Here is an 11,572-nt window from a genome sequence, read left to right as displayed (position 1 = left end):
TGGGGTCAGAGGCCCTGGGTGACGGTGACGGTAGGGTCAGAGGCCCTGGGTGACAGACCCTGGGTGACAGTGACAATAGGGTCAGAGGCCCTGGGTGACAGTGACAATAGGGTCAGAGGCCCTGGGTGACAGTGACAGTGGGGTCAGAGGCCCTGGGTGACACTCAGGTAGATGCAGAGTGGGCACTTCGACCCTCACCAGCAGAATCACCAAGCTTGTTTCCTTGAGCCCAGGCAAAACTCATGTCAGCTATGGTTGTCATGCCACTCACTTGGAAAGGAGGGGAGGCTGGCACAGGCTGGGGACAGGACCCCGGCACCTTTTGTACCTGTTGGGCTGAGGAAGATGGAGACTTCCCTCCACCCCGAGCAGCTGGGCCACAGAAGGAGAGAAGTGTTATGTCTGACCTCTCCAGTGTTGGCCTATCTTTATAAAAAGAAAGGTGCGGTCGGGTCAACATTTTTTTCATCTAAATGTTTTATTTTGGAATAGTTGTGTGTTCATAGGAAGTTACAGAAATAGTTCCAAGTGGTCCTGGGTTTGGTACCATTCCCTAGTTTCTGGCTGTGGGGAAATATTCCATAACGCTTATAAACACTCCACAGCAAAGGCCTGCTCCGAGCACCGGATCTCCACAGAGGTCCCCCTCATCTGGCCTGTGCCGTGAGGAGCCGGTGCTCTTAACATCCCATTACTCCAGTCAACCGGAGACATGGTGGGTCTCGGCAGAGCACAGGGTCATTGTCTCGCAGGTGAACAGGGATGCACTGGACCCTGGCTGGAAACCCCCCTGTCCCCATGTTAGAGACAGGTGTGTGCTCCTTCTGCTTTGGAGAAGAGGGGCCTGGAGGGGAGGGACGAGACTGCTCACTGGTCTTCATTGTTGTCTTGGGGGTGTTCAGACATGGTACGAGTCAGGACCAGCTCCTCTCAAGAGCTCTCCCTGTGGCAAAGGCCTCAGTGCCACACACTGTCTCTACCTTAGAGGCCAGGCCCCAGCATGTGAGTTGCAGGGACACTATCCAGGGCACCTTCACCAAGGACTGTTTATTTTCTCCCCTATAGGAACATATTTGAGAGTATGATGTATGCACATAGCCTGAGCTCAGAGTAAGTGTTGGGAAGTCCTTCAGCCTGCACACACCCCCTGACAGCTCGCTCACAACCATGCACAGGGGTGGCCCAGAAGGTACCCCGGTTCTGAGCAGAGCTGGGAAGCCCAGACTAGGCCCTGGGCCAGCCCTCTCGAGGATCCTTCATCTACATTTAACCCAGGCTTCCCTCCATCCCTGCTGCCCAGAGCTCCGGAAGGAGCAAGGCTGGCTGGCTGGCTGGCTGTGGTTTTGCTGCATCTGACTGAAGGGAACACTCGTCCCCCTTCCGAGTCATTATTGATTATTGCAACAAGAGTGGGAGACACCGAGACTGGCGGAAATCCAGTAAGCAACCAGAAGCAGGCTCTTATAAAATTAGGAGAAAGACTAAGGTCTTACTCCAGTGTTAATAAGCCGGTCTTTCTCGGCTCCTCTGGTGGAAGTCCTCTGAGAGGTGGAAAGCACCCAGCCCTTGTCTGAGGAGCCTAGGCACACAGAGACCTGGCCTTGGCACTGAGCCATGCTTACAGAACCTCTGGGCTTGGGGGCAGGGCTGCCGAGGCTGGACATTATTCTCAGCAGATAGGTAGGGCAGCCTGAGGGTCTCCCTGCACCAAGGGGTCAGACTAGCTAGGTGGCCAGGCTCGCTTCCCACCCTTCCATACTTCCTACCTTGCAGCTCCGTGACCATGAGCCCCACAGGGCTCTCAGAGCCTTTCTAGGACTCTGTCCACGTGCTCACCCCCGTGCTTCTTTGGTAACGGGGAACTCACCCCACCGTCCCATGTGGCTCCCCGCACACAGAGCAGCCAGTGGATCTGGTCTTCTGTGCTTCCTGTACAGAACATATCTCTCCTGGCATTGGTCCTTCTGTGGCCTCCCATCTCCTCCACAGCCAAATGAGCCCCTGACCCCGAGCTGCAGCTGGGGAGCACTGAAGGTAAATGTTTCGCTCCTGTACTCTTAGGAACACTGCAGAGCCAGTAACACTTTTTTTCCTTTTTTCCCTGAGTCCCATGAGGAAAGGCCCCAGCTGTTATAGATGCCTCGTACCCCCAGGGTGAGCCACTGTGTGTCCCCCTCCCCACTCCTCTTTAGGATAACCATGCCTAAGATCCAGTTAGGGTTCAACCTCACTAAAGGCTCCTGTATGACCTTCCCATTCCATATCACGTCGCCCAGTGTCCAGTCCTAGCAGGAGCAGCAGTGAGACACAGGGGAAAAGCTTCAGAGGCCCCGTGTGCAGCCAGGCCACCTCTGCTGCTAGAGGTCTCTGCAGTGACCTTGGGTGCAGGACTTGTGAGCGTGTACTGCACGTGAGTGTTCACCTTGCTGCCTGCATGAAGGGGTTTTGGCTCAGGCATGGATCCAGCTTAGGTGAGTTATAGCTAGCTGAAAGGGCCAGCCAAGGAGAAGCCTTGCTCCGACTGCATCAAGGGAGAGCAGAGACCTGACTGGTCCCAGAAGGTACTGCAGAATGAGGAAGGGGCGACTTCAGAGAATCAGAGGCTTAACGGGTCTAGCCCGAGACCCGCAATGGCAGGAGGTGGGCAGGACAGATTGGTGGGACACCGTCACATCTTTCACCAAAACCAGACTTCCTGCTTTTGCTCTATTCCTGAGCTCTGGCATCCTGAGAAGTCTTGTGTGGAGACCTACCTTGAGGAGACACAAGGATGTCATTCCTGTGGGATCTTGCATTCCTGATGGGTCAAAGGTCAGGCTGAGCACAGGTTAGCTCCTACCTTAATCTTTTTCTCATAGATAGTTTTAGGTGTCCTTGTGCTTCAGAATGGTCTTTGAGATCTAGAGTTGCTCTGGCTCCCTGTCCACTAGGCTTTCAGGATAGGTAGGGCTCCACATGCACAAAGGGGCTTTAGTTAGCCTCATAACTGTTTTCGTGCCCCCAGCTGGGCCTGTCGAGGGCAGTCGTGGCTCACCACCTGCTGTGTGTGTGGATGGAGGCTGCATCTAAGACCTGGGTGGCCTCTGGGCACAAGGCAGGGCCCAGGCTCTACCGATGCCCTCCCTCGTGCTCTGCTAGGCAGGTCAGGAAGGCCAGACCCACTGTTTGTCCTGAACCGAGGTAGTAAGCCACAGGACCTGGTCCAAACGGTATCTTCCAGGGAAGAAGGAGGAAGCCGGCTAGCTGTTCTCTAGTCCGTGGAGAGACTTCCTAAGAAGAAGTGACAGGAGAGGGGTTCTGCTTCGGGAGGCGATCTGCGCCACGAAGAAGGTGGTTGGAAAGTCACTGCTGGCCTGTTTATGAGGCTGCTGAGCTCCCCGGAGCTTTCTTGTACACATCACGTTTTGTGGAGCTTCTGGCGCCCCGGCAGCCTGCCTGTGGCTCTTAGGTTAATTATAGACCCTGTTAAAGAAGGCAGTCATTTTGTTAAAGGAATATAAACATCCGGCTGCTTTAACACAGGTGTGTGTCCACTCTTTGAGAGGAGCCTGGGCGTTTGTCTTCGTGGCTCTGCTCACTTGGCGTTCTCTGCCTTTCCTTACGACGTTAGGCATAGCCAAGATGCTCCATTGACGGGCGTTTATGCTTAGACTTTTTTGTAAAGCCAGAATTAAGCCACTTGGGAAGCAATCCGAGCATAGATTTCTTTCAGAATTTCTCAAACTTATTTAACTAACCACACTTCATTCAAGAACACATTTTCGAAATCTTCCCATTATTGTATCTCTTTGAACCATCCACTTGGTTGTCATAGAAACAGCATTTGTACTTGTTTCATTACTTGCTCATTTGTAACATTTAATTACATTTTCTTATTCCTCCCTTGTGAGGGTAGGGGGTGGGGCTGGAAATCACACATGCTAGGCACTTACTTGAATATTAACTATGGGCCGGGCCCTAAATTTCTTTTATTTGCTTAAGTTTAGAAATGATCTCACTCATCTCGCCCGAGCTGGCCTCAGGTTCTAGAGCCTCCTGCTTAGCCTCCCAGGCACTGAGCTGTGACCACCATCAACAGTTTGGGAGCGATTCCCACCTCGTCACTTGATGAGCACACCACTTCCTTGTGGGTGCCCAACAGAAAACTATAGGCTGTGAGCCCCGTAGTTGCTGTCAGGAGGGCTTGCTGTAAAGTTAGCTAATCTGCCAGTCAGTGAGGTAAAGGCAGCTACTGGTACTGGCTAGTCTGTGCTCACAGTAACCAATTCAGCACGCTGTGTCCGTGACCTGCTGTCCAGCTCTTGGGGACAAACTCTCCTAGTTGTGGAAAGCGGCCTCCATCCAGTCCTCCCTCTACCCTGCTGGCACAGCTCAGGCCTGAGCTCCTACCAGGAAGCAGGTCCCTCACAGGGACACTTTGTCCTGAATGGAGAAGCCACCACCAGCTGTGTCCCGGAAGTGAGCTATTGTTCCCAGAAGGTTGTGAGCATTCCCTGCCCTTGCCCTCTGGTTTATCTCTAAGGGACCTGACTTTTAACTTGGTTTTAGGTAGAAGTCTGTGTGTTTTAGAATGAGATGAATATAATCATGGCAGCCTTTCTAAGCACAGCGAACTGAATCAGTGGGGGGTGGGGGGGTGGACAGTTCACCTGGCACATGCAGTTTACGAAGACTACACATGTTCCTTAGCGCAGGAAGGCTGGCACCTGGTCAGGTGGGTGACAGACCAGCTCAGGAGGCCCTTAGGACCAACTTCCTGCTGTGGCCTGGGAGGTGCAGACAGACCCACCTCTGGAGAGGAACCACACAACCTCATCTTGTGGATGATGTCATCAGGGAATGGAGGAGCTGCACCAGCGCACGGGCCTCAGGCTCTGTCTGGAGAGCACGGGCTGTTCTCAGGTCTGTGCTTTATACAATGGCATCCTTTGGGAAACTGGAGCTCAAAGGAGGAAGGAGCTGGGCAGGAGAGCAGGGAGTGGGAGAAGAGAAGCCGCTGACAGACAGTGATCCAGTAGCTGAGGAGGCCCCCCATACTCTCTGGAGGGTCGCTGAAGCTCGGAGAACTTGAACAGCTCCTCCAAGATTCTGCTCATGAATGCAAAGAAACAGATTTTGAGCTCAGGATTTTTTGTTTGTTTGTTTTGTTTTGTTTTGTTTTCGAGACAGGGTTTCTCTGTGTAGCCCTGGCTGTCCTAGAACTTACTCTGTAGACCAGGCTGGCCTCAAACTCAGAAATCCAGAACTTGGGGCTTTTATTCTGAACTCTGCTCTTGCCTGACTGCCACCTTTTAGTGATGTACTTCTGACATGTCCGAAACTCTGCCCTAAGCCTTCACAGACCAGAGGCTAGCCAAAAAATAAACTAGACACTGGAAGCTAGTGGATAATGGTCAGTCAGAGCCTCAGATTTTAAGCCCTGGGAGCACAGACATCACAGATGGGCCAGTCCTCCAGACCCACCGGCAGAACCAAGCGTGTGCAAGACTGGAACGGTAATGTTTCCCAGGACGCGCCACCTCCTTAAGCAGGAGAGGACTCGCCCAACAAGCCTTTTGCACCCACACCTGCCCCTGCTCCTTCCGCATCCTGGCTGAGGCTCTGATTCCGTGGATTCAGGCTGTGAGGGATATGAACGTGCTTGGCTGGCCAAGTGTTCCTGTGCGGGCTGCTTCCTCTGTTCACATTGTCACTCCTGATGGCAGTGATCAGCTCCACTGGCGTCTGATGGGTGTGGCCAGTCTCCCAGGCCCTGCTTTCTCAAGAACACCAGAAATGGAGTTTTCACACTGCAGGGCCCGGAGTGTGCCTGGTTCCAGAGTGGAGACATCACAACACAGATGCTGGGAGAACACTCCGCCCTTACCGTGTACAGGACGGGGCCTGTGTGGCCCCCCATGGGCGTGGCTTCGGCTGCTCGTGCAGAGTAGAGTTTCTTACGGATGAAAAGGGAACCTGAGTGGATTTATAATTTGATATTTTCTAAAAGATTTGCGCCTGAAACATTTTTCGCAGGATTTTGTTCTGGGTTTTGAACTATAGAAACTTGAGGGGTTGGATCCGAGAACATCTCGGTGCCCAGGACCCCGGAGCCCAGTTCTGTGCCCGCTGTCTCACCAGGCCACCATGCATCTTAGCCTCTTCATGCTTCTGGCCATTTGGCAAGCCAGGTTATTTTTCACATGGGTCTCGGTAAACTGCAGGCTTAAAAGGCTGTGTCATTAACTAGAGTTCAGTACTCGTATCGGGTTTGGGATGGAGTGATACACACTCAAAGACAAGCTGAGATCATAGCTGTCATTGCACAAGCTTTGACAGACACCCACATTTGCGTAACCACAAATTCCATTAGAACAAAGAGGATCACTGTGACCCCAAAAGGTTCCCTTCCCAGTCAGTCCCTACCCGAGCCACCCTAATGCCTCCCAGGGCTCCCACTCCTCTGGCATTTCTTTGGCAGTTGTTTGCCTGATCCATGACTTCATCTAAGCAGCAGCAGTGCAGGGTGTGCCCTGGAGTGTAAGGTGAGGACTTCAGTGTCTGAAAATAAGATTGGGGCTCCGTCTGGTTCCTTACTCCGATCTCTTCCTGTTCAGCGGACATACGCATGCTGCGATCTGACCGCCTATAGTACAAGCAGCTGTGGCCTGTAGACCTGAGGAGCAGGCGGGCTCAAGCTCCCGATGCCTCATCCCCTGGTCTCAGAACAGGACGGGGGGTGACTTGAAGAGTGAGTGTGAGCTAGAAGCAGAGTCCCCAGCCAGGCAGTGCCTGTGCCCCACCTTAGGCTTGTGTCTCTCCTGCAGGTGCCAAACGCCAAGCATAAGCTGGACCAGAACCCAAATACGAGGTCTCATTAATCTTTCAGATAGTTGTCCCACTTTTGAAAGCCAATACCTGGCACATAACCCGGAGCTACGCGGCGAGCAACAATCAAGTTAATTGGAATCTGAGTCTCCCCGTGTCTCCTTTCAGCAGTTTCCTGGGGCTGCTCTCCGAGTGGGCTACCCACTCGCTGAAGGCTGCTTGTTTCCGTGCGGCCCCTCCCATCCTGTCCTGTTCCTGACTTGTCCTTTATGCTTTCCGGTCACTGTCCTAAGCAGCCCAGGGCATGAACAGTCTACTTCGCTGCAGTCTGAGGGAGGGTATGGAGGTGCAGTGTGAGGCCACTGGCCCCAGGAGTCAGGAGGCAGAGAGGCGTCTGCTCAGGCCGCAGTCCTTGTTCAGTCCAGCCCAGCCTGTGGGGTGTCTCTGAGCACATTCAGGGGTGTCTTCTCACTTAAACCTCTCTGAAAACCCCGAGCAGAAATGCTTAGAGGTGCGTCCCATAGGATTCCAAACCCAGTCAGACTGACAAAGAGTTTAGCCGTCACAAGCCTGCCCCTACGGGGGGGGGGGGGGGGGGGGGAAGGACCCACTTGGTGGCTGTGGGATTGGAGGCTCTCCGAGGCTGCAGGAGCCAGTGTCTGCAGTCCCAAGGTGCAGGCCAAAGGAGCCGAGACACAGCCTAGGACTGGGCAGCCTTCGCTCTCTTCTCTACCAGGCTGCCCCTCTGCATCAGGAGCAGGCACGCCTAGGGTGGGGTGGACTTTTCTTAGGGCAGGACAAAGCACTTTTAAAATGAAACAGCTCTGTTGTCCTTTAGCCCAGAAGAAAAAGGGCCTCCTGAGAAGGCGAGTAGAGGAAGGAAACTGGAGTGAGGGGATACCACAGTAAATACGGTATCAACCCTGGTACCACAGTAAATACGGTATCAACCTGGGTGCCCTCCCGAGCTGAGACAAACAGTCTGCTTTGAGGAGAAGTTACCCATTGTTCCTGGGGCTGTAGGTTGGCCTGCCAGAGAAGAGCCCTTAACCCGCTGGCAGCTCCCTATTTATCCTCACACTGAGCTCCCGCCCTCCCCCTGCTTTTCCCCTGCCGTGGACAGGATTAGGAAATCAGGACACATAATTTACTTCAATCCATCTTTGTCTTTCCTGGGGCCTTATGCAACTCAGTCTGGAAGGGGAAGATGAAAAATAATGTAGCCCTCAGCAGTGACCCCCTTTTCAAATACTGAATCAAAGCCCTCGCAAGGCCGAGCGCCTATCTGCTCCGAGAGGCAATCCTGCAAGTGTAGAGGGGACCGTGAGTTCTTATGTGGCTTCTGGTCTGGGAGCATCGCTGTCAGCATCTTCAGGGTTCACTGACAGCATCAGTGGTCACATGACAGGGTGGGGTGAGCCTCTGGTGGGCACCCCCCCAACACTGTCCAGCCAGGCTTAGTGCCCTTCAGGCCCAGGAGCAGGCTAAGCTGCTGGCACGTTTAAGAATCTACCAAAGAGTGGCACTTGGGATTCCTCCCTGGATGCGGGATGCTGGGCCTGCTCCATAGTGAGCTGAGGCTCTGCAGGGCTGGTGTGAAAACAAGGATCAGTAAGTGTCACTGTGGGCCACCTTCCCCACTTTCTCCATTTATAGAAGAGTGATCTGAGTTTTGGTGACCAGCCTGGTGAGAGCATTGAGTAGTAGTTATAACTATTTACCAAGGCACTCACCAGCTCTGTAGAAAACACGGGATTAGTTCTAAAGCCCTGAAACAGGCCTTGCCCTTCAATGGTTCTCTGGGATGGCATCGCTGGGAGACACCATTAAACCTGTCAAAGCAACAGGGCCAGACAGGTTTCTGGGTAAGTTCGTAAGTGTGGCGTAGAAGAGGAGAAGCGCACATCTCCAGCTCTGTAGGCCAGGCCTGAGGACTCAAGGTTGCGCCTTCTGACCCTAAGGAATCCTACGTCAGCATGGACAGCCCCCCAGGCAGCAGGAAGGAATGAGAGATGTTAGTGGCCAACTTCACTGCTCTCCAGAGATATTACCTTTAATATTTATACTTAGGCCGTTCCTTTCCTCGCCATCGAACTTGAACTTCTAGGTACATACCAAAATGGTGCCTGTCATCCTGATGACTTGGTCCCACGTGGGAGCCTCTGGCCACGGGGCTGCCCACGGGGAAAGTTTCCCACAGGCCTAAGTGCGGGAGTGTGCTGGCCCAAGGTACCCCCAAGGACTGCCTGCACCTCACATACTTCCTGGCACACACAACACTCCCCAGAGCTTGAGGAGGTTTCCCTCCCACTCCGGGGGTTATTTGAATGGCATGGTGCCGCCTCCGTGGCTGGACGGGTCCACTCCCACGGACAGCTGCAGGACCCTGAGGGCTCTGAGCACCACAGCCAGTGCTTGCTCGTATCTGTTTGGGGAGTATGTTTTGTGCGGTCCTAGCAAGGAGCCATCTGAACAGAATACCAGCTGAAGTGGATCATTTCCAAGGCTTGTTTGTCCATTTGTTTCAGACAGGGTTTCTCTGTGTAGCCCTGGCTATCTCAGAACTCACTCTGTAGACCAGGCTGGCCTCGAACTCACAGAGATCTGCCTGGCTATGGCAGCTTGCAGAACAGAGAAATGTCTGGGCACAGCCTCCCGGCAGTGTCCGCTAGCACAGGCAGACAGGGTAGGCAGTGGAAATCCTGGCCCGTGCTGGCCTCCCAGCACACGTGGGTGGCTCCAGAGACCAGCAACACTCGTGTCAAGTGGCCGGCTGGGAAATCTCAGGAATGAAAGAATGTGTGGGACCACCACCCACTTCAGCTCTCCCCACCCATTGTATGGAGCATGGCCTCGGAAAATGGCTCTTCACTGCTAGGCCTATGTAATGGAAAGTGCCTGCTCATTCATTGTTAACTTGTTTACCAGGTGCCATGCCCAGGGGATGAAGTATGTTTGGCTTCACTCTTGGGGAGCCTCCCTGAGGTGCCCCGTTCCCACTCTGGCACTACCCAGGAATGAAGGCCCTTCCCCCACTGTGTAGGGAAACATCTCTTCACCTTGGGTACCTATCTCTTCCTACAGTGTTCTAGAAAGGGGGAGGAAGGCAGAGGAGCAGGGTTGGGTGTATGTGCTCATGCCCAGCTTCGAGGTGTCTAATGGGCAACCCAAGCTTTGAGATCTGGCCCTGAAGTTTCCTCTAGGCCAGGCTGGGCTGGGCTGGGCCAGGCCGACCTCACGGGGGGGGGGGGGGGGGGGGGGGGAGGTGTGGTCTAGAGGTGGTACCCTGTGTTAAAATCACAGAAAAGCTTTAAGTCTTGAAAAGACAGATGCATGAGTAGACACTGTGCAGACAGCATGAGCTGATGGTATGTGTTGGTGAGTGCCATCTTCGGGCAACCTTTAACAGAACTGTGGATGGAAGCAGGGATTCTTTGACATTCTGCCGGCTCTGCATACATGGACACACGCAGGCATCATGTGTAAGTGCGCGCCTCATCATGGTGCATATATGATGGCCAGCGGACAACCTCACCTCCTGCCTCTCTTGTTTGCCACCTTGGCTGGCTATGCTCCAGGCTGGCTAGCTGGTGAGCTGCTGGGGATCCCCCTGCCTCTACCTCCCATCTCACAGTCAGTGCACACCTTACTACATTCATCTTCATGTGCATCTGGGGGCCCCTTGCTCGGGGCCACTCATCATCACGGCACGCACTCCACCCCCTGAGCCACCTCCCCAGACCATGCTGCCGCTCCTGGCCGATCTTCAGCAGACTCATAGAACTGACCCCACCCATGTACTTGTAAATGCGCAAAGACACTGGTGGGACAGAAGTAACTGCAGCCCCTACGAGACATTGCCCGCAGATGCACCAGGGAGCTGTTCAGCATGTGATCTGAGAGCCACGCTAACACTGTGGCTCATGCACTGCAAGTCTCTGTGAACCGTCAGGAGGCCCCGGAGAGTGGTCAGTAGGAAGAGCAATACACTCAGGATCTGAGATGCGATCCTAGAGGGCAGGCAGAGCAAGGTGATGGGAGGCAAGCAGGAGGGACACGGCTCTCGGAATGATCTCTTGGAGTTTTTGAGTAGTTTGCATGTAAAGATTCCATGGAGGACCAGGCTTAGTGGTGCACTTGGGAGGCCGAGACAGGGGGATCTCTGTGAGTTCAAGACCAGCCAAAAGCAAACAACAAAAGAACAAAATGCTGTCTTTTGAGTGGGTCGGAGAGGTGGGTCAGTGCTTAGGGGCCCTTGCTGCTGGCAGAGGACCTCTGAACTGATTCCCAGCACCTTTGTGTGTGGCTCCTAACCATCTCTAACTCCAGTTCCAGAGGATGCTGTGCCCTCTACTGGCCCCTGCAGGCACCAGGCACATGTGTGGTGATTAGACATGGATTCACGTAAAACACCCTTACACATAATAATTTTTCAGGCATCAAATTTAGGTCTTGGTAGGCTGGAGTCTTCAGAGAACAGGAGGAAAACATGAGCCCAGCTAATTATTGAGCACCTACTATGAGCCGTGTCACCTGCGTAGCCCTTGGTGGGAGGCACACACACCCACTTAAACCCCAGGTTTCAAAAGCTGAAGATCTCTCCCTGCCTGTCTGGGTCACTCCCTCAGGCTACAGCACCTGAAATGACTGGAACCAGAGGGAGGGATGCACGTGGGTGGCCGTGTGCTCCAATGGGCAGTGAGTGCAAACCTGCCCTGGAGCTGCCTCTCAAGCAAAGATAGCCCCTCCCCCCAACCCGGACACC

At 53.8% G+C, this 11,572-nt stretch overlaps 1 protein-coding gene across 6 annotated transcripts in view; it reads left to right on the top strand.

The window, feature by feature from the left end:
* Anks1a (ankyrin repeat and sterile alpha motif domain containing 1A) overlaps nucleotides 1–11,572 on the top strand; it is a 159,241-nt gene that overhangs the window by 120,724 nt on the left and 26,945 nt on the right. The window lies entirely within an intron of this gene.

Source organism: Mastomys coucha, unplaced genomic scaffold (genome assembly GCF_008632895.1).
Source record: "Mastomys coucha isolate ucsf_1 unplaced genomic scaffold, UCSF_Mcou_1 pScaffold3, whole genome shotgun sequence".
Lineage (NCBI taxonomy): Eukaryota > Metazoa > Chordata > Mammalia > Rodentia > Muridae > Mastomys > Mastomys coucha.
Note: the sequence above shows the minus strand (reverse complement) of the source record. Positions and strands in the feature narration are given on the sequence as shown.